Source organism: Nycticebus coucang, chromosome 7 (genome assembly GCF_027406575.1).
Source record: "Nycticebus coucang isolate mNycCou1 chromosome 7, mNycCou1.pri, whole genome shotgun sequence".
Classification (NCBI taxonomy): Eukaryota; Metazoa; Chordata; class Mammalia; order Primates; family Lorisidae; genus Nycticebus; species Nycticebus coucang.
Window position 1 is genome coordinate 95,306,314 of NC_069786.1, and position 21,399 is coordinate 95,327,712.

Below are 21,399 nucleotides of genomic sequence, written 5' to 3' on the forward strand. Positions count from 1 at the left end.
GAACTTTGGCCGTTGTCTAGGGCCCCAGTCTGAGCCGCTGAGCCAGACGGAGCTAATAGTGTTTGGCGGTGGGTCACACGGAACCATTGCCAGTGATCTGCCCCGGCAAGCCCCGCCCTCAGGGTCGCAGAGCTAGAAATGGGTGGGAGCTTGTAACCCAGCAACCAAGTAGCCTAAGGGTGGGGTCTGAGCCGCCTTGCAGCCCTAACCCTCAGGGGCAGAGTGAGACAGGTTTTGGCACACTGGGTAAGCGGATAGCCACTTCAGCAGTGATTCCAGCGAGAAAGCTGGGAAAGCTTCTGCTCAGCAAGTTTACAAGTTCAAAGTGCCTTTTAAGTGGGCTGAAGAGAGATTTAGGGTGTCTACCTGCTGGGGTTTGAGAAATCAGCAGCCTCCAGTCGTATCAGAACTGTGACTAACATCTCATACCCCAGAAGACCACGTGTTGCCCAGACAATATTCAATAACATATACAAACTGCTTTGTTTTTGGTTGTGTATTTTTTCTTTTTTTTGTTTGGATGTTTTTTTGTTTTTTTTTTTGTTTATTGTGACGTTGTTGATGTTCTTTTGTTTTTTAATTTCAATCTTTTCCATACAGATCCCTTTTTCTTTCTCAATTTTTCTAGTTTAATTATAATTTCCCATTGCTGCCTTTTTTAATAACTACAACTTCATTTTTGCTAGTGCTTCTACCCCTATCATTTGGTTTTTCACCCAATTGTATCCCCGTAAAGTTTTCTGTTTGCTTGTATTGGTTTGATTTATAGCATTTTGTCTTTCCTCTCTACTTGGTGGAGGTGGGGTACTGTGTCTGATCAGGTTAGCAAAGAGCTGCTGACCTCAAGGGAACCACCCAACTGGGCACCCCCAGAAGGTGGGGTATTTTAAGGTTGTGTCAAAGTACCCTACTGTACACCTATGTTGCCCTGTCTCCCTCTTTCTGTACCTCTCTTCTTTTTGTCAATATTCCTTATCCCCACCCCCTCTCCTTTCTCTATCTTTCTTTTTTTTTCTTATCACTCGGTCCTCCTTTCTTTCATCCCTTTTTGGCTCCTCAACATTCTCACCCTTCTGGTCCTGTAACCCTTAGTCCACAGGCACAAGAACGTAAAGAGCAAGAGGAAGCGAAAGGAAAATTAGGGCAAGGAAACAGATAAAAGAAATCACTCATGAGGAAGAATCAGCAGAAAACTCCAGGCAACATGAAGAACCAGTCCAGAACAACCCCGCCAAGGGACCATGAGGTAGCTACTGCAGAGGATTCCACCTATACAGAAATGTTAGGAATGACAGAAAGGGAATTTAGAATACACATGTTGAAAACAATGAAAGAAATGATGGAAACAATGAAGGAAACTGCTAATAAAGTGGAAAATAACCAAAAGGAAATCCAAAAACAGAATCATATCAGAGATGAACGATATGAAGAATATAAAAAGGATATAGCAGAGCTGAAGGAAATGAAACAGTCAATCAGGGAACTTAAAGATGCAATGGAAAGTTTCAGCAACAGGTTAGACCATGCAGAAGAAAGATTTCAGAGGTAGAAGACAAAGTTTTTGAGATAACTCAGATAGTAAAAGAGGCAGAAAAGAAGAGAGAGAAAGCAGAACATTCACTGTCAGAATTATGGGACTTTATGAAGCGTTCCAACATACGAGTTATAGGAATTCCAGAAGGGGAAGAAGAATGCCCCAGAGGAATGGAAGCCATACTAGAGAATATTATAAAAGAAAATTTCCCAAACATCACCAAAGATTCTGACACACTGCTTTCAGAGGGATATCGGACCCCAGGTCGCCTCAACTCTAACCGAGCTTCTCCAAGACATATTGTGATGAACCTGTCCAAAGTCAAGACAAAAGAAAAGATTCTGCAAGCTGTCAGGAGTAAGCGCCAGTTGACCTACAGGGGCAAATCCATCAGAGTGACCGCAGACTTCTCTAATGAAACTTTCCAAGCAAGAAGACAATGGTCATCTACCTTTAATCTACTTAAACAGAACAATTTTCAGCCCAGAATTCTGTACCCTGCTAAGCTAAGCTTCAAAATTGACGGAGAAATCAAATCATTTACGGATATACAAACATTGAGGAAATTCGCCACAACAAGACCGGCTCTACAGGAAATACTTCAACCTGTTCTGCACACTGACCACCACAATGGATCAGCAGCAAAGTAAGAACTCAGAAATCAAAGGACAGAACCTAACCTCCACACTGATACAAAAGATAAAACTAAGCAATGGACTCTCACCAAATAAGACGAATAGAATACTACCACACTTATCAATTATCTCCATAAATGTTAATGGCTTGAATTCCCCACTGAAGAGACATAGATTGGCTGACTGGATTAAAAAACACAAGCCATCCATTTGCTGTCTGCAAGAAACACACCTGGCTTCAAAAGACAAATTAAAGCTCCGAGTCAAGGGTTGGAAGACAATTTTTCAGGCAAATGGAATTCAGGAGAAAAGAGGAGTTGCAATCTCATTTTCAGATATATGTGGATTTAAAGCAACTAAAGTCAAAAAAGACAAAGATGGTCACTTTATATTGGTCAAGGGAAAACTACAACAAGAAGATATTTCAATTCTAAATATTTATGCACCCAATTTAAATGCTCCCAGATTCTTGAAGCAGACCTTACTCAGTCTGAGCAATATGATATCTGATAATACCATCATAACAGGGGACTTTAACACTCCTCTTACAGAGCTGGACAGATCCTCTAAACAGAAATTAAACAAAGATGTAAGAGATTTAAATGAGACCCTAGAACAACTATGCTTGATAGACGCATATAGAACACTCCACCCCATAGACAAAGAATATACATTCTTCTCATCACCCCATGGAACATTCTCCAAAATTGATTATATCCTGGGACACAAAACAAATATCAACAGAATCAAAAGAATTGAAATTTTACCTTGTATCTTTTCAGACCATAAGGCACTAAAGGTGGAACTCAACTCTAACAAAAATGCTCAACCCCACCCAAAGGCATGGAAATTAAACAATCTTCTGTTGAATAACAGATGGGTGCAGGAAGAAATAAAATCATTAACTTCCTTGAGCATCACAACAATGAAGACACAAGCTACCAAAACCTGTGGGATATTGCAAAAGCAGTTTTGAGAGGAAAATTCATCGCTTTAGATGCCTACATTCAAAAAACAGAAAGAGAGCACATCAACAATCTCACAAGAGATCTTATGGAATTGGAAAAAGAAGAACAATCTAAGCCTAAACTCGGTAGAAGAAAAGAAATATCCAAAATCAAATCAGAGATCAATGAAATTGAAAACAAAAGAATCATTCAGAAAATTAATGAAACAAGCAGTTGGTTTTTTGAAAAAATAAATAAAATAGATAAACCATTGGCCAGACTAACTAGAAATAGAAAAGTAAAATCTCTAGTAACCTCAATCAGAAACGATAAAGGGGAAATAACAACTGATCCCACAGAGATACAAGAGATCATCTCTGAATACTACCAGAAACTCTATGCCCAGAAATTTGACAATGTGAAGGAAATGGATCAATATTTGGAACCACACCCTCTCCCTAGACTCAGCCAGGAAGAAATAGAGCTCCTGAACAGACCAATTTCAAGCACTGAGATCAAAAACAATAAAAAAGCTTCCAACTAAAAAATGCCCTGGTCCAGATGGCTTCACTCCAGAATTTTATCAAACCTTCAAGGAAGAGCTTATTCCTGTACTGCAGAAATTATTCCAAAAAACTGAGGAGGAAGGAATCTTCCCCAACACATTCTATGAAGCAAACATCACCCTGATACCAAAGCCAGGAAAAGACCCAAACAAAAAGGAGAATTTCAGACCAATCTCACTCATGAATATAGATGGAAAAATTCTCAACAAAATCCTAGCCAATAGATTACAGCTTATCACCAAAAAAGTCATTCATCATGATCAAGTAGGCTTCATCCCAGGGATGCAAGGCTGGTTTAACATACGCAAGTCCATAAACGTTATCCACCATATTAACAGAGGCAAAAATAAAGATCACATGATCCTCTCAATAGATGCAGAAAAAGCATTTGATAAAATCCAGCATCCTTTTCTAATTAGAACACTGAAGAGTATAGGCATAGGTGGCACATTTCTAAAACTGATTGAAGCTATCTAAGACAAACCCACAGCCAATATTTTACTGAATGGAGTAAAACTGAAAGCTTTTCCTCTTAGAACTGGAACCAGACAAGGTTGTCCTCTGTCACCTTTACTATTCAACATAGTGCTGGAAGTTCTAGCCAATACAATTAGGCAAGACAAGGAAATAAAGGGAATCCAAATGGGAGCAGAGGAGGTCAAACTCTCCCTCTTTGCTGATGACATGATCTTATACTTAGAGAACCCCAAAGACTCAACCACAAGACTCCTAGAAGTCATCAAAAAATACAGTAATGTTTCAGGATATAAAATCAATGTCCACAAGTCAGTAGCCTTTGTATACACCAATAACAGTCAAGATGAGAAGCTAATTAAGGACACAACTCCCTTCACCATAGTTTCAAAGAAAATGAAATACTAGGAATATACCTAACGAAGGAGGTGAAGGACCTCTATAAAGAAAACTGTGAACTCCTCAGAAAGGAAATAGCAGAGGATATTAACAAATGGAAGAACATACCATGCTCATGGATGGGAAGAATCAACATTGTTAAAATGTCTATACTTCCCAAAGCTATCTACCTATTCAATGCCATTCCTATCAAAGTACCTACATCGTACTTTTAAGATTTGGAAAAAATGATTCTGCGTTTTGTATGGAACCAGAAAAAAACCCCGTATAGCTAAGGCAGTTCTTAGTAACAAAAATAAAGCTGGGGGCATCAGCATACCAGATTTTAGTCTGTACTACAAAGCCATAGTGCTCAAGACAGCATGGTACTGGCACAAAAACAGAGACATAGACACTTGGAATAGAATTGAACACCAAGAAATGAAACTAATATCTTACAACCACCTACTCTTCGATAAACCAAACAAGAACTTATCTTGGGGGAAAGACTCCCTATTCAATAAATGGTGTTGGGAGAACTGGATGTCTACATGTAAAAGACTGAAACTGGACCCACACCTTTCCCCACTCACAAAAATTGACTCAAGATGGATAAAGGACTTAAATTTAAGGCATGAAACAATAAAAATCCTCAAAGAAAGCATAGGAAAAACACTGGAAGATATTGGCCTGGGGAAAGACTTCATGAAGAAGACTGCCATGGCAATTGCAACAACAACAAAAATAAACAAATGGGACTTTATTAAACTGAAAAGCTTCTGTACAGCTAAGGAGACAATAACCAAAGCACAGAGACAACCTACACAATGGGAAAGGATATTTGCATATTTTCAATCAGACAAAAGCTTGATAACCAGGATCTATAGAGAACTCAAAGTAATCCACATGAAAAAAGCCAACAATCCCTTATATCAATGGGCAAGAGACATGAATAGAACTTTCTCTAAAGACGACAGACGAATGGCTAACAAACACATGAAAAAATGTTCATCATCTCTATATATTAGAGAAATGCAAATCAAAACATCCCTGAGATATCATCTAACCCCAGTGAGAATGGCTCACATCACAAAATCTCAAAACTGCAGATGCTGGCGTGGATGTGGAGAGAAGGGAACACTTTTACACTGCTAGTGGGACTGCAAACTAGTACAACCTTTCTGGAAGGAAGTATGGAGAAACCTCAAAGCGCTCAACCTAGACCTCCCATTCGATCCTGCAATCCCATTACTGGGCATCTACCCAGAAGGAAAAAAATCCTTTTATCATAAGGACACTTGTACTAGACTGTTTATTGCAGCTCAATTTACAATCACCAAAATGTGGAAACAGCCTAAATGCCCACCAACCCAGGAATGGATTAACAAGCTGTGGTATATGTATACCATGGAATACTATTCAGCTATTAAAAAAAATTGAGACTTTACATCCTTTGTATTAACCTGGATGGAAGTGGAAGACATTATTCTTAGTAAAGCATCACAAGAATGGAGAAGCATGAATCCTATGTACTCAATCTTGATATGAGGACAATTAATGACAATTAAGGTTATGGGGGGGAAGCAGAAAGAGGGATGGAGGGAGGGGTGTGGGGCCTTAGTGTGTGTCACACTTTATGGGGGCAAGACACGATTGTAAGAGGAACTTTACGTAACAATTGTAATCAGTGTAACTGGCTATTGTACCCTCAATGAATCCCCAACAATTAAAAAAAAAAAAGCCCTGCCGCATGCTATAATGGAGGACATTATGCTAACATAAGGCAGTCACAAAAAGACAAATAATATATGATCCCACCTATATGAAACAGCTAAAGTAGTCAAACACATATAAACAGAAAATAGAATGGTGGTTGACAGGGTCTGGGGGGAGGAGACGATGGGGAGAAGGCTTAATATTAGTGGGCGAAGAGCTTCAGTTTTTCAAGATGAAAATTTATGAAGGTGTGTTGCACAACAGTGTCAATATTCTTAACACTACCTAACTGTGCAGTTAAAAATGGTTGTAAGTATCGTGCTGTATGTCTGTTACTCCAGTTAAAAATGTTTTCAAATTAGGATCCTTGGGCAAAGCCTATTTCTAAGACACGTTAGGTTTCTTCACTAATTTCTTGGCCTGCTTTCTACAGATTTCTCCACATTGTTTGTGGAGAATATTTGACCTTTATCCCCCCTTATGCTTGATTATCCCATGTACTAAGCCTCAATCTCTTTTTCATTGTTACTATATGATAAGTGTTGATTTAATGCTTGGTATTTGGAATCCAAATGATAAAAGCAACAACTATTTATGGAATATGGTTTAAACTAAGATATAGTCATCTCTCAAAAGGTTCAGCTTCAAGGCCCCTTTTAAGATTCTATACCAGTAGAATGGTACAAAGTAAAACAAATCATTTAGGAAACCAGCAGAAACATTTTAATTAGGTTTATAGGACACAATGAAATTTCTTTGTTGAAATCCGTGTGTAGTGGAGCCAGGTTTATGCTGTTCCACCATCCATTCTCTTTGTTAAATTGCCTGCTGGAGCCAATCTTTGCCGTGTTGCCTCATAAACTTCTACAGTAAATATCCCATTATTGGACACAGGGCTGGAGAGTGATGGAAGGGAATGTAATTATTTTAGTTTTAAATTTACCCTTGTCTAAATTTGCTTTTGACATATGGCACAAGGAAGGCCCTTAAGTCATGAAGGCATTTGCCCCTCTCGAAGCTGGACTGCATTTAAACCATTCCAGACAGATGAAGGAAGTGCCCCTTAGGACAGGGAAAAGGTAATCCCACAACCTCTCTTAGTAACTCATCCCGTGTTTGACAATTATGCCACCAGTGCCTTTGTAGTTAGTCCATGTCTCCCTTGCAGCAATTTCTTCCTCCCCAGCCCCCTTCCCGGTTACGTCACTAACAGAGATTGGAACCAGCTGGCCGCCTTCTTCTGTAGAAGAAGTTTTTATAGATGTGAAAATGATTATTCCCTTTCTCAACTACTTTGCTGAACAATACTTTCCTCTACATTTGTCTTGTAAATTTTTATTTTTCAGGTCCTTTAATTGTCTTTTTGACAATTCTCTGAATCCTTAGTAAGTTTAGCATACTCCTGTAAAATTGTGGGATTCCAGTTTTCATGGCACTCTAATACATTTCTAAACATATTTGAGATTAGTAGAAGCATTACTCATTCTTATACAATATTCATTACAAAAATCATTGTTAAATCACCTCCTAAATCTTTGTGGTTTTGCTGACAGAAAACAAAAACCATCACCCTCACTAGTTTTTGTAGAGCTATAAGCTCTCAGAAAATCAGCTTCTTGTTGAAAAATTTTTAGTCTACATGGAAAATAAGGTTGCAACTATAAAAGCATATGAAAAACATTGGTGGAAATGAGGACTAGTCAGGCCAAGTGAGTATCCCTGTAAGAGGCTTTCCCCATACCAAAGGATTTTTTGTTATCCTCTTATTTTCTTTTTAGAAAAAGTATAAAGAAGAAAGTTAAAAACAACTGAAATCACATCATTTTTGAGGCATCAGGTTTAACATTTTCATGACCATCATTTTGTGTTTCTCTTTTATTTATAATTTACCTTAAATGTGATTATATCACTGCTTTTATTGGTCATAGTTTGAGACACATTTTTCTGCATGTATTCTTATCTTTACCTACTCTCCTTCTGCCCCATGTACTAACAGATTTATCCTTCAAGTCCTTTTTCCTGGACATAAAATCATATTCAAATATGTATTTAAAAGCTTGCCATTGCTTGTTTTAGAGAAAATAATGTAGTCTTCTATGTGTCTTGCTTTTTTACTGACCAAGTCTTTATAGAAATTCCTGTTAGGCAGCCTTAACTTACTTATTTTCATGGCTACATAATGATGTGGATGTAACACTATTAATTCAACCAGTCTCCTATGTGTGTTTGTAGGATCTTTAGTTTCTATATCAGGTTAGCTCTTCAGAACTTGATTCTATTGTCATTTATTATATGTCAGAACAGTAGTTTAGAAGGCATTAAATAGCTATGCCAATAAAATGAAAGTAAATGAATATACACTTGCAGGGGTCCTCAAACTTTTTAAACAGGGGGCCAGTTCACTGTTCCCCAGATCATTGGAGGGCCGGACTATAGTTTAAAAAAAAAAAACTATGAACAAATTCTTGTGCACACTGCATATATCTTACTTTGAAGTAAAAAAAAAAACAAAACGGGAACAAATACAATCACACCGCCTCATGTGGCCTATGAGCCACAGTTTGAGGACCACTGAATGAATGATAAAATCAGAAATAATGATTTAGAAAACAGAATAAAAATGGAATACTGATACATAAGTTCAAAATCTGGTTCTTTGGGAAAAATCAACTAAATAGACAAACAACTGGCCAAAGTAATAATGAAATAAAAGAGGAAGTTCAAATACACAAAAATAAGTTCAGAAGAGAGAAAACTTTAAGAATAATAAGAAACTATTTTGCACAACTGTCTGAAAATATATTTATGGTTAATAAAATTTACCAGAACATAATGGAGAGCCTCAGTGAACAGATTAAAAGGTAACAAATCAAAAAATCAAATAGCATTCTACCATGTGGCCCAGATATTTTTCACATAGGAGTTTACTAAAATTTTAAAGATTAGTTAATTCTAATGGACTTTAAATTATCCTAAAATATGGTTTAAAAAGAAAATTTCCACATTCTTTCTATAAAGTAAAATGATCCTCAAACCTGACTAGATTTGGTTCAAAAATATGAAAGTACAGGTCAATGTCATTGTCAATCCATTTGGACTGCTGTAACAAAATATCTTTGTCTGAGTAATTTATAGATAGCAGATTTTATTGTTTATAGTTCTGGAGGCTAGAAAGCCCTAGGTCAAGACACCAAAGATTTGATTTCTGGTGAAAGCCAGTTCTTCATAGGTGAAGAACCTTCTTACTATCTTCCCATGGCAGAAAGGGCATGCAGGCAACCTCGAGTCCCTTTTATACAGGCACCGATCTCATTGATGAGGGCGCTACCCTTATGACCTAATCACCTCACCAGCCCCTAATTGTTAATTGTTCACCTTGGGGGTTTGACGTCAACATTTTAATTTTAGGGAGATATATATTCGAACCAAAGAACTCATTATGGCCATCAGTTAAAATATTTTATATAAAGTATTAGCAAAAAGAATCCAACAGCCCATTAAATTATTTTCCTGCAACACAAAGGCTCAACATTAGAAAATCAGCTAATATAATCTATAGTTTTAATAGAAATGAGGAGAAAAAATCATAGTCATCTCCATAGATGCAGAAAAAGAATTGAAATGAAGAATCAAAACTATACCTATTTGCAGTTGTGATTTATATGTCCTAACAGCCCTAAAAAAGAGAAAACTAACTATAATCAATAAAAGAATTTAGTAAAGTAGCAATGTATAAAATTACCATATAAAAATTAAACAAAAATAAGTCCTACAGGTAAATATATATTCAGTGGTCCCCAGCATTCATTTTGCCAATGTCTCTCCACATTCTGGGAAAGTGCATTTTCTAGAAGAATTCACAGGAAGTGTTGAAGAGAACAATATTCACTCAGTTCTTACATGCTTACAACAGGCGGCCTTTAAAGGTCCATCGATTAGATATAAAATACTTGGCTCACTTTTATTTTCTTGAGCCACCTGGATACATTATTCAGTTGCCCTCTGGCATAAAACAATGCTGTCGAAAAGCATAATGTCAGTTTGATTTTTTCCCCTTATAAGTGACTTGGTCTGTTTGCTGGATCCTCTCGCCCTGTTTTCTTTTTTAAATCTGTGACAATTTTACTAGACACTGTTTTGATGTTTGATTGTCTGGTTTAATTTTTCCAGGTAGACAAAATGCTCTTTAAATATGCATATTCAAGCTTTATTTTATTGTAGGGCGTTTTGTTGAGTTACGGACCTTTGGTAACTTCTATTGCATGCACACATGCTGAGGCCTCTGCCTGTCTTCTGTATCTATCATTTTCTCCCAGATCCTTTTTATCATTTTTCCTTTCTTTATTTCCTTTTGGCATTTTAAACATTCTTCCTGTTCTTTTTTTTTTTTTTTTTTTGCAGTTTGGCCGGGACTGGGTTTGAACCCGCCACCTTCGGCATATGGGGCCCGTGCCCTACTCCTTTGAGCCACAGGCACCGCCCATCATCGTTGCTTTAGCAGGCTCAGGCCAGGTTCGAACCCTCCACCCTTGGTGTATGTGGCTGGTGCTGTAACCTCTATGCTACAGGCGCCGAACTCTTCCTGTTTTGTGGCATAATTATTTGCTCTTCTGTTCCTTCTAGTTTGTCTTAATTACTGACATGCCTTATTATTAGTTCTGATTTTTCTACTTTGTCAGCTTTTTCCCAGTCCTCTGATTTCTGAGATTTGAAACTTATTGTTTATGGGTATGCTATACTTTTATAGCGTCTACTAACCTCTTAAATTATTTTTAGCTTTCTTTAAAATATTATGTTTATATTTGGACATGAACTTCTGGATGTCTTTGTTGTCTGTAGTAATATTACCCTGCTTTATTTTTGGCCAGGTGCAGGGGCTCACACCTATAATCCCAGCACTGAGGGAGGCTGAGGCAGGTGGATTGCTTGAGCTTGGGAGTTTGAGACCAGCCTGAGGAAGAGTGACACCCATCTCTGCTAAAAATAGAAAAATTATCTTGGGATTGTGGGAGGTGCCTATAGTCCCAGCTACTTGGGAGGCTGAGGCAAGAGGATCACTTGAGCCCAAGGATTTGAAGTTGCCATGAGTTTTGATGCCATAGCACTCAACTCAGGGCAACAGAGTGAGACTCCATCTCAATTTTATATGTATATATACACACACATATATAGTTCTGCCTTTTATTTCCTTTTTGCTTATAATAACTTTATAGGGAATTCAATTACAGTCCTTTTTTGTTGTTAATGTTTAAGTGAGATGTGTTTTCCTGAATTCCTCTGGAAGGTGGATAAGAAGTTAGTATAGTTTCACCAGCATAACTCCACGACTCTTTTTTGATATCATAATGTGTTTGAAAAACTACAACCTTGGGCTTCCTTAGGTCTATCTTTTTCACTGCCCCTTTTTCACTGTTCCCTTCTCCCCACTCTGCTCTTGCTGAATCCACTGTTGGAAGTAACTCAAATTTCTGAGGTCCTCAAACTGTGGCCCGTGGCCCACATGAGGCAGTGTGATTGCATTTGTTCCCGTTTTGTTTTTTTACTTCAAAATAATATATGTGCAGTGTGCATAGGAATTTGTTCATAGTTGTTTTTTTTTTTAAACTATAGTCCGGCCCTCTAATGGTCTAAGGGACCATGAACTAGTCCCCTGTTTAAAAAGTTTGAGGACCCCTGTACATGTCCTGTGGACAAAAGTCTCTCCCTGCTGACTCAGCTGATGCAGGTTCTTGCTGGAGCTGTAGTTTCTCTCATGGTCTAGCTGTGACTTTCATTTGAAAATTGATTTGAGTGGTCAATTCTCTAGGTCAGTGTTTTCCAACCTTTTTAAATCACAGACTATTTGCACCTGTAGTTAAACTTCCATAGCACTCTTAAATTGATTTAAAAAAGACTAAGAAAAAGAATATACTTATTGTGCTTTGAATTTCCTTGGGAAATAATTTACTTAATGATCTTTAAAAATTTTCCAGACACTCCTAAGATCCTCTCATGGCACACCAATTAAAAATCACTGCACTAGCTCTCGGCTACAAGGTCATTTTGTAGCCCTTTCTAGCCCTATGGGGACCTTTGCTTTCACCTGTCCTTACTGCTCTCGGGATCCAGGTGTTTCTCCTGATGTACCCCTCCCTTGGCCCATAACTGTGTTTTAACTCTGGCTGGGGTTAGGGATAGAGCCCTTTCAGAAATAGCTCCCCTGTGTCCAATTCTATCTATTCTGACCATTTTTGGCATTTGGGGCTTTTGTTCTCTTTGGACTGCTTTTGGTGGGAATCTTGTATCTTGCATTTTTTTCTACTTTCAAGGCTCCAGATTCTCAAACTTTGTGCTCTACAAATATTTGGTCTTTCAAAAGGCCTGGTTCTTGCTTTTGTACTTTAACTTTCTCATGATTGCTCCTGCTAGGCATTTAATAATAATATTTAGAAATTCGTCCATCTTATTTTTCTCATGCTGTATCTCCTTTCCCTCAACAGCAGCACGTACAAAAAAGCTGTCATGGTCACTGTACAAATGCTGGGGAGTGGGTAATGAATGCAAAGAAGTGTGTCCATGGAAGTTATAAAAGAAAATTATCCCAAACCTAGTTCGGGACGGAACTTTTGTATGATGTAATTCACAACCTCTTTCCAGGGGACAAATAGCATTCCTGATAAAATATTCAAGCAATTTCCTGAGGAACTTTAATAGACTTAAGCCTTATTCTGGGAATCCAGTCACCTATCTTCTCAACTGATGTCTGTCAAGAATTTAATATCCTTTAACAAACCATTCTTTTCTTTTTATTTGACTCTAGTGAGGATAATCTAACCACAAGCCATGTTGTTCCCTAGGGAACATTTGCCAATGTCTGAGAGTAATTTTCAGCTGTCACGACCGTGGGTGGCAGTTCTACTCTTAGATAGCTGGCAGAGGCCAAAGGTGCTGCTAAACACCCTGAAATGCACAGAAAAGCCCCCAACAATAAAGAATTCCTAGGTCAAGGCAGGCGCAGTGGCTTATGCCTATAATCCCAGCATTTTGGGAGGCCAAGGCAGCCATCTACCCTTGAGCTCAGGAGTGGGACATCGGCCTGAGCAACAGTGAGACCCTGTCTTAGTAAATGTAAAATTCCAATAGAACCTCCATAGTTGACTACCTCCCTACACTGGCCACCTCCTGCAGCTGACCTAATTTCATCGGCCAGACACGCACCACATGTATGTAGCAGTGCAGTAGGGCTAGTTCCTAATGCTGACCACCTCCATACGTTGACCAGTTTGTTACAGTCCTTTGGGTGGCCAACTTGTAGACGTTCTACTGTAATAAATTAAAAAAGGAAAGGAAAATACCAGATTCTAAATGTCAAAAAATGCTGAGGTTGAGAGACATTGACCTAACCATTCTCTTTTCCTATACATACCCTACTGAGTCATTGAATTAATCTCCTCTAGGCCCTTTTCCCTTGAAGCAAGATTTAGTAAAATTTTGACATATTCCAGTAACTAATTTGTTTAAAGATTTTTGTTTGTTTTTTAAAGAGGGTTTGGGGGAGAAATTTCAGTTAATTCATAAATATATTATCCTATTTACTGAGTATCTGTTCTGTATGGTAGGATCTGAGACCTGATCTGCTGTGCACCATTTCCAGGCCAAGCAGGAAACCTCAGTCTTTTCCCTTCAACAAGGACTTCTGGCATCAGAGCTGATAACAAACTGGCTCTCACCTGATACACTGGCCAATGCTGATGGTTGAGGTGAGGCCCAACAGCATGTTGTTTACTACAGTCTCCTCATCCTTTAGTTCCCACTTCAGCTTGGTCCACAACCTATCAGCTTGTCTCCTGTTTGTTGGAGTGCTTAATTTTTTTTTTCTCCTGCAACTGTTTCTACCCTGTTTCCCCGAAAATAAGACAGTCTTATTTTAAGGTGTGCTCCCAAAGATGTGCTAGGTCTTATTTTCAGGGGACGTCTTATCTTTCCTGTAAGTAGGTCTTATTTTCGGAGGATGTCTTATTTTCGGGGAAGCAGGGTACTAGCATTTCTCAGTGGCCTACTACTTATCACTGAGGGGAGTCTGCTTTGCTGACACTGCTTTTTTTTCTGACCTCTGCTGTTCTTGTAGACACTAGACTTCTTCCCCTCTTCTGCCACCAGGAAGGGGGAGTGGGAAGATCTGCAGGTGAGATGGGCAGGAGGACTGGGGAAGTCCCAGTGCACTCCCATCCTACTGACCAGAGAGTACAAAGCGCAGGAAAGATGGCTCACAGAAAAACGAAGCCTTCTCTCCGAATACGGCCAGGTGCCTAGGAGAGGAGTGTGTGTACCAGGGCTACATTTTGCAAGACAGATGGCGGTATTTGGTGGTAATACGTATGTCCACAGAAGGAAGAAAACAAGGAGAAAAGGAAAATTCTATGGATTGTTTGAAAGAGATTGGGCTCACCCCATTTTCATGTGAAGGAGGAAATGATTTTTAAAGACACAGTTAGCTTAGTGGAGAACTTTGATGCCTAGAAACACAGTACAGTTGTCTTTCTTAAAAAAGAGAGAGAGAGAGAGAGAGAGAGTCAAGCATTCAGGTATTTGAAGTCATAGAAAGTTGATGTGGATGCTGAGAAAGAACATATTTTTAAATATTTTCCTTTAAAATGATGGCTTATATCTATCTTTGCTTTGCTTGAGGAAGAGGACTTTAGAAAAACTATGATATTCTGAAAATATGCATTCCATTAGACATCTTTTTCTATGATATTTTTAACTGAAAATTTTAGGCAGATTTCTAGGTATGTGAGACCAGTACATTTTATAGTTTTATTTATTTTAGTAGTAATAGACTGCTGATTCCTCTCAAACCAGTAAGTGTATAAATTCCAGCCAAAATGGCACGTAATCATCTAAAAATTCTCCTGTGTCCCAGCCAGTGGGCCCCCTTCAACTCGCCTTTGCTGTGTGTGTGTGCTTTTGGACTTAGTTCCCTTCTCCTTCCTTCTGTCCTTCCTTCTTTCCTTCCTTCCGTCCTTCCTTCTTTCCTTTCCTTTCCTTTCTCGCCTCGCCTCACCTGCCTTCTTCTTTTTTTCCCTAGGAATAAAAAAAAACCCTCTGTCCAATTTGGGCTACATTCTAATGTCTCGGTTATCTGTTAGGATTATTTTTTAATTAGTAGACTTGGTCCAAACTTCCAAGTTAATTTTGAAGGTGTTGTTACAGTGACATGGATTTCAAGGAGTTTGTGTTTCTGACACATTCCTTAAAGTGGAATGTGTCTTTGCAAAAAATAAATTAGGATATTTGAGTCCATACGTGCAAACAATGATACTTGGTGAAAATGGAAGAATAGCTATTTATCTCCTCAAAATGTGGTATAAAGATAAATTAGAGAGTAGAATCCTTGCTCTCTAGTGGGTAAGATAGAAGATACTCTGATATTATCAGATAGTGTGAAACGTGGTCTGATGGGAAGTAGCAGGTGGTGGGCATTAACTTGGGGGCACTGAGACGCTTTCCTGAGACAAAACACATTTAAATGGAAAACCAAATGACTGCCTTTTCAACTTCTCCATCAATGAAAATAAGGGAGAGTGATGTAGCTGAGGATCCATTGTTCAAAGCAGGACTGGGGCTAAAACCAGCAGATTGATCTGTGATTTTTTTTTGTTTGTTTTGCCTGTGGATATGTACCTAAATTTTAATACAGGCTTGTCTTATCTGAGAACTAAAAATTAACAAAGCTGCAATATGTCAAAATGTGGAAAAGTGGGTAAGTGGTTTACCCTTTTTGAATTTTATACAACTTATGTGTGCACAAGGGGTAGATCTCAGGCTCTAGACCAGTAGCAGGCGAAATAGACCTGGTTTCCTTCAATCCTCCTTTTGAGTAGGAGTGATAGATAAGCAAAACGGCTTTTTAAAAGTGTCTGCAGCTAATAGCTAGAAAATCTCTTTTAGTCTTTGTCTTGAGGAAAAGAGGTACAGTGGTTGTGATACCATTACCAGTGGTAGACTGGGCCTGGCTCTCTCCAGGTGGTGATGTTCAACTCTGGCTGCACTTGACAAGTATTCAAAACAGTAGACCAGTAGACGTCTGGGTCCATACAACCCTCATTTGCTCATTGGTGTTGGTATATTAAAAAGCTCCCCTAGTTATTTTAGTTCAGCTGAGATTGACATATCTTGAAGCAGAGAGTAGGAAGCCAGGAAGACTGATATCCAGTTCACCTGGTCTCTCAGCCTCGCCAGAGGCAGTTGGGACTGTGCTGTCGTTGCTGGCTGTTACATCTACTGGACAGGCAAGAAGAGCGCACATCAGCAGACAGCAGGCAGGACCACACGCTTGTGACCACACGCCCGGGCTGCTGAACGATCCTTGCTATTTCTGTATTTATGTGTAAGAAGCCGTCTCTTTTACATACGTTAAGGAAGCTTTGTCCATCAGCAACTTTCTGTCAATTGCTTACTGCCAGCCTGTGATAATTCTGCAATTTATACATAGTTTACTCTTACAGAGAGAGCAAATATGTGAACACTCAGAACTGTGGCAGAATGAAATTTTTTTCCCTTCAACCATTATTTCACTTCTGCTCCTCATCCCTGGAAGAGGTGGGACCTTTGCTGAGAGTAAGAAATCAATTCTGTTAACACAATAATGTATTAATATTTTATTTTGAGAGGCAGCTAATAGTAGCAAAAGGAAAGCATGTTTATCTTTGAAAATATTACAACCAGAAGAATCTGACTTTATTTCTCATGATGGTTTACACCTATGTGACCCTCCAGGCAACATGGGCATCAATAACAATACAGAAAAATTTTGTAAAATCTGTAGTAATTTGTTGACCAAATGTTTATAACAATTACTTCCTTTTTATTACCATAAAAATTAAAACCTACATGTGATCTTTAAAAAGTAACTGTAGTAATATATATACTTATTGAAGAAAATCAGAAAATATAAGCGATTAAATATAAGAGAATAAAACTATTATTATATAACCCAGAAAAAGAATGACTAACATTCATCTGTGTAGATGAACTTCTCAGAATTCCTCTGTAGATGAGAATTTACACACAGACATACCTCCATGGCCTTTTGCACCAGGCCTTACCTTGTTTGGGAGCAGATCCATTCCTTTGCTGCTCTGTAGGCAAAGGGTGGGGGATGGAGTGACCACTATAGATAGTGCCCTGTTTCTCTCTAGCACCTTTTCATCTGGCTTTCATCAAGATTTTTTTTTTTTTTTGAGACAGAACTCAAACTGTTGCCCTGGGTAGAGTGCCATGGCATCACAGCTCACAGCTCACAGCAACCCCCAACTCTTGGGCTCAAGCGATTCTCTTGCCTCTGCCACCCAGGTAGCTGGGACTACAGGCGCCCGCCACAATGCCCGGCTACTTTTTGGTTGCAGTCGTCATTGTTGTTTGGCAGGAGCAGTCTGGATTTGAAGCCACCAGCTCATGTGTATGTGGCTGGCGCCTTAGCTGCTTGAGCCCCAGGCATCGAGCCTTTCATCAAGATTTGACCAGTGAAAGGCCTTGGAGAGAGACTGGAGGGCTAGAGGAAGGGGAAAGCCAGAGTATTTCAACTCGAGGCACATATCCAGCTTCCCTGTGTCAGGACCACTTTAACATCAGCCTTTTAATTTTCCAAGTGCTATTATTTTACTATGTCATCTCTATGATTTAATACTTTTCTAAACAAAGGATTACTATAAATACCCCTTTGCTGCTTTTTGAATAAATAATTATGAACTCTTCAGCTGCCTGTGGGCCATGGTGTAGCAGATGTAGCCCAACATGAGTTCCTGAGACGTGTTTATGATTTAAGACCAGAAGATTATTGTGAAGCAATACTTACCAAGAGGTCCTCAGGCTATTGAAGTCACAGGTATGTAGTTTCCTGCTGCTGGAGAGAGCTCTTCACAGTATTTCTCATCTGCATTAGACTCTAGAGGTGGGGATCAGAGGGGGCTTGTTAAATTTCAGCTTCCTGGGTCCTGGCCAAGGCTGTGATATGCAGGACATGTAATCTTACAGTGAACTTCTTTGATCAAATATTAAGAAAACATGGTGACCTGCTGTGTGACATTGAGCAAGGTGTTTTGGCCTCATTGGTAAAGTGATGGGCTTAGTCCTATAACCTCATGAAACACATTGAGACTGATTTTCATGAAGGAGGCATGAGCAATAATTTTGCCTTTAACTCTGCTGTTTGTTTAAAAATACATGCACGCACCCCTTTGCGCTGTGAGCATTCTAACACTTGCTCTTCTCTTGCTATGCTATTTTGGCAATGACAGGCATTTGTGGCAGGACTACTGTTTATACACAGCCTCTCGGGCGTCGAATGGAACATCATTGAATCCAGATACGTTCTGGATGGGAGCATTTACCCTGCACTTGCTGCATTAGCTGGTGGAATAGCAGGAAGGCCTCTGGGGGTGAATTAAAGCTGGAGTGTGTAATGGGTCCTGGGAAGGCAGCTCCTAAAGTGGTCACGTTGGGCTGCTCCTCTCCCTGCAGGTGGCCTGCTTCAGCTGAGCATACCAGGTGTAGAGTTTTACAAAAGGCTCTGCTGCCAAGGATGAGTCAGATAGGTGACATGGGAAATAAACAACACTGAGACTCTGGTCCAGCTTGTGTTTACTGACCAATTTCCACCCTTTTTTTTCCTTACAGGAACTCCACAAAATGATTGGCAGGCAAAAGTTTGGTGGCTTCTGTAAACACTTCAAGATCAGAAAGAGTAGAAAGCAATCTATAAACTAATGTTATAGTGGCTAAAAGACAAGAATTAGACTATACAAGGACACAGCATTACGTTCCCATTGTAACATTTCTAAATAAATTTGCCTTTTGTAGTAGAATGTGGGTCATCTTGCCAAACTATCCTTCATAAGGTACTTAATTTTTATATGTCATTACTTGCTTGCTCAGGACTGTACAATCTATTCTCTTACTCCCGCTGTTTCCTGGACGTTTTAGCAAAAACACCTTAACTCAAACACGACAAAACCTCTTTGTCTGCCTGTCAATGGAAAATCAGTTGCAAGAAGGAAAACATGTGGGGGAGGCAGGAGGCAAAGAATTTGGAGTCCTAGGTTGCTATTAAATTACTGCCAGCTTGAGCTCAAACTTTTCCAGACACGACCTTTTCAGGAAGACTTGGTTGTGTGTCCTTGCTGATGAGCATTTCACTACAGTCTCGGTGTACCCAGATGGCCTCAAGGTTCAGGTGCAGTGGGAACCAGGCCACCGCGCTCTTTCTGCTCGCATGAATACTTCTCACTTCCCTTTTCAGTAAGAGTCTCAGACCTCAAGATTAAGGAAGATGGAATGAATTCTGAGATCCTAAAGAAAAAGAACTTTCCAGGTAGAAAGCACTTTCCAAAGCAGTGTTAAAATTAGGAACGATTTCTAAATAACAATCTCTAAAACAAACCAGTTGCCTTAGTTCCCGAGAGCTGCTGTAACAAAATACCACAGTCTTGATGGCTTAAACAACAGTCATTTTTTGACAGTTCTGGAGGTTGAAAGATAAAAATCAAGGTATCAGGTTTGGTTTCTCCTGAGGCCTTCCTCCTGGCCTTTTAGAAGTCCCCTTTCTCTAGAGTGCATCAACAATCTCACAAGCCATCTTATGGAATTGGAAACAGAAGAACAATCTAAGCCTAAACTCGGTAGAAGAAAAGAAATATCCAAAATCAAATCAGAGATCAATGAAATTGAAAACAAAAGAATCATTCAGAAAATTAATGAAACAAGGAGTTGGTTTTTTGAAAAAATAAATAAAATAAACCATTGGCCAGACTAACGAGAAATAGAAAAGTAAAATATCTAGTAACCTCGATCAGAAATGATAAAGGGGAAATAACAACTGATCCCACAGAGATACAAGAGATTATCTCTGAATACTACCAGAAACTCTATGCCCAGAAATTTGACAATGTGAAGGAAATGGATCAATATTTGGAATCACACCCTCTTCCTAGACTTAGCCAGGAAGAAATAGAGCTCCTGAACAGACCAATTTCAAGCACTGAGATCAAAGAAACAATAAAAAATCTTCCAACCAAAAAATGCCCTGGTCCAGATGGCGTCACTCCAGAATTCTATCAAACCTTCAAGGAAGAGCTTATTCCTGTACTGCAGAAATTATTCCAAAAAATTGAGGAAGAAGGAAACTTCCCCAACACATTCTATGAAGCAAACATCACCCTGATACCAAAACCAGGAAAAGACCCAAACAAAAAGGAGAATTTCAGACCAATCTCACTCATGCATATAGATGCAAACATTCTGAACAAAATCCTAGCCAATAGATTACAGCTTATCATCAAAAAAGTCATTCATCATGATCAAGTAGGCTTCATCCCAGGGATGCAAGGCTGGTTTAACATACGCAAGTCCATAAACGTTATCCACCATATTAACAGAGGCAAAAATAAAGATCACATGATCCTCTCAATAGATGCAGAAAAAGCATTTTATAAAAATCCAGCATCCTTTTCTAATTAGAACACTGAAGAGTATAGGCATAGGTGGCACATTTCTAAAACTGATTGAAGCTACCTATGACAAACCCACAAGCTAATATTTTACTGAATGGAGTAAAACTGAAAGCTTTTCCTCTTAGAACTGGAACCAGACAAGGTTGTCCTCTGTCACCTTTACTATTCAATGTAGTGCTGGAAGTTCTAGCCAATACAATTAGGCAAGACAAGGAAATAAAGGGAATCCAAATGGAAGCAGAAGAGGTCAAACTCTCCCTCTTTGCTGACGACATGATCTTATACTTAGAGAACCCCAAAGACTCAACCACAAGACTCCTAGAAGTCATCAAAAAATACAGTAATGTTTCAGGATATAAAATCAATGTCCACAAGTCAGTAGCCTTTGTATACACCAATAACGGTCAAGATGAGAAGCTAATTAAGGACTCAATTCCCTTCACCATTTCAAAGAAAATGAAATACCTAGGAATATACCTAATGAAGGAGGTGAAGGACCTCTATAAAGAAAATTATGAAATCCTCAGAAAGGAAATAGCAGAGGATATTAACAAATGGAAGAACATACCATGCTCATGGATGGGAAAAATCAACATTGTTAAAATGTCTATACTTCCCAAAGCAATCTACCTATTCAATGCCATTGCTATCAAAATACCA